The sequence below is a fragment of the Trachinotus anak genome, unplaced genomic scaffold, assembly GCF_046630095.1.
Source record: "Trachinotus anak isolate AG129_WGS33_773 ecotype Australia unplaced genomic scaffold, CSIRO_AGI_Tana_v1 ptg000032l, whole genome shotgun sequence".
Classification (NCBI taxonomy): Eukaryota; Metazoa; Chordata; class Actinopteri; order Carangiformes; family Carangidae; genus Trachinotus; species Trachinotus anak.
In genome coordinates, this window is record NW_027273883.1 from 13,792,501 (window position 1) to 13,795,151 (window position 2,651).

The 2,651-nt window shown below is 46.9% G+C and overlaps 1 protein-coding gene across 1 annotated transcript in view; it reads right to left on the reverse strand.

Annotated features, from left to right (window-relative positions):
• Nucleotides 1-2,651, reverse strand: part of galnt1 (UDP-N-acetyl-alpha-D-galactosamine:polypeptide N-acetylgalactosaminyltransferase 1) — a 38,653-nt gene extending 36,002 nt beyond the window's left edge. Inside the window, exon 1 of the mRNA XM_071470470.1 lies at nt 1,864-2,651. The gene's annotated coding sequence lies outside the window, so the exon portion shown is untranslated. The remainder of the gene's footprint in view (nt 1-1,863) is intronic.

Here is a 2,651-nt window from a genome sequence, read left to right on the forward strand (position 1 = left end):
CGTGCTATTATTATGATTATAACCACCTGTATTACCAACACATGCACACACACATTTTTTTCCTTAAATATGTTGACAGCCCTGATTGATGTCATTCACTTCTTAGATTTGATCATAATCCAAATATTTGCCTCTAATAGAATGATCGCTTCCAGTGGCACATTTGGAAAAAGATGTGCACATACACTACAACTGGCACATCTGCTGAGGACTGACCACACAGTCAACACACACAGGTCAGGAAACGCATCATGCCGACTCCACGGCCTTGAAATAAGGAACATGATTCATTTCCTTTCAGTGGTAGACACTCATGCCTTTACACAGGGCTGAGTTCAGAAATTTAGCTCCGAGGCAAGGTCCTAAACGTGACACATACGACACAGGTCAGGAAACTGCATGTGCTGAGAACTTGCAAGCCACATGTACTGAATGCAAATACTGCATAATTGCCATCATGCCCTACATAGTCATACCATTGCCTCTTTTATGTGGTTTAGCTGTAGCACGCAGATATTCGCGCTCAAAACATGATCAAGGTCATCAACTCATGTTCAGGCACCCAAGAACCAATGCTACAGGTAGCACAAGGGTACAGCACCCTATTCTCCTACGGCACATGCACAAGCAACGCCACACACACTGGGGATAAATAATACATGCTCCTCTTTTCTCTCCTTTTAGGGAAAATGACAGATAAATTTAACTGGTTCCCTGTCAATCCTACATCTTCATCTGCTCTGCTCAGCCACTGCCACCTCTTGCAGGATTGATAGTGAATCCATTTTCCTATCTCTGGAGATAATTACAGCATTGTTAATGCAGACTCACTCATGCACGCTCATTCTCTCTTCGTTCACTCACTCGGTGAGCGTCTCCTCCACGTAGACAGACTCACACAGGTCAGGCACCACATGCCTCAACCAAATCATATAAAATGTCTGTTAATGATTGAATTAGATGAAACGTGATCATCCTGTGTTAAACAGAGCAGGAGCAGGATCAGGGGGAGGAGGAGGAGGAGGAGGAGGAGGAGGGCCCTAAAAATCTGCAGTCCAACAGGGAAGGAAAGAGGTTAATTGTGGTCACTAGTCTTTTTTTCTCCCTATTTGCATAGAGCTAAACTAAATCATCTGACCTTTATCAGGACACACGGGACACAACAAGTACCAACCAGGGGTTAAATTCCTAGTGTACAGCTCATCTTTCCAGGTTGTGATGCAACACTGGAGCTTTGAAATGTTCAGAGAGAGAGAGAGAGAGAGAGACAGAGACAGAGAAGGAGGACTACATCTACAGTCCATTATAACCATTAAGGTCAACTTTAAACATGAACTGCTTCATAAAGCTTTGCATGAGTGCTATCCTGGCCGTTAAGTCTAAGGCGGGCTATCTGTTAACTGTCTCAACACACTCTCAATTTAAATAAACCATAAGGAAAACTGGCTGCAGTCAAATGCGGCAAGTGAGAGATAATGTTAATCTGCCAGTGGCCGATTCAACACAAATCGACAGTCAAGAGTGAGCGCTAACATTTGATGACTATAAAAGTATTTATGAGCTTCACTGTCGAAAAAGCAGGTATTCTTTCTTGAAGCGTGTTTCGGAGTGGTTGTGGGACAGCGGCTGCCGGCCACTTAACCGCGACGTAAAGTGACAATTTGTGTGTTTAACGGTGAGTCCCATCACATCTCCGTTGCTTGGCTGCTTCTGTCAACAAGAGCCACTCTGCCATAGCGCCAGTCCGCTGCTCCCAGATAACGTTACTGCCTCACCGGCCAGAAACAAGCCTGCGGTTGGAAATTGTGGCCAGAGAAAACAACAACTGTACAAGATTTCTTCACACGTATATTGTTCGCTTACCTCGAGAGACAGGGCACCCCAATCCACCGCTGTGGCGTAAGAGACCGCAGGCTAGATCCGAGGCAGAAAACGGACGCCGACACGGTTCAAAGTGTCACAGCTAAGTTAGCTAGCTAGCTAGCTTAGCGAGCTAACGGTGATGGTAAGGAAGGAGGGAGGGAGGGAGTGAGGGAGGGAGGTTGGGGGGGGGGGGGGGGGGGAGTGTGGTCCTCTCCGTGTCGTCGAGACAAACCAGATATCTCAAAAACCGAGTCGGGAATGTAGTGTTTCTCACGTTGAACGCAGACACAAGAGCACAGTCCGGTGTCAGAAGGCGGCGTGAGAGGAGACATCCATTCGGAGAGACCGCGAATGTGACCGCTCGGTCGGCAGCGACGCTGTGCCGTGTGAGCTCCCTCTCTCTACGGACGGACGTGCTGCCTCTGCCTCGGTCTGTCTGACTGAGGGAGAGGAGCTTGGCTGCTGATGTGCGGAGCAAACACAGGCAGCATCACTGCTCATCCCTCCCTTCGCTACCTCAACCCGGAAGAAATTCAATAACTGATCCCATCCTGTTTTACATACTCCCAAAAGTATTACAGCTACATTCAAACGTGTCCTGAGCTGCATCGTGCACCAAGATAAATTAGTCTTGGCCAGCGGTTCAGGCAAAAGTGAATTCCAGGATCTTGAAGGAGCCACTGGGCACATTAAATATATGTATTTATGCATTATTAATTAAACAGTTTGACAGAAAGGCTGTACAAGAAGAGAGTAATATAGCCTCAGATCAACTGCTTAGGTAAAAG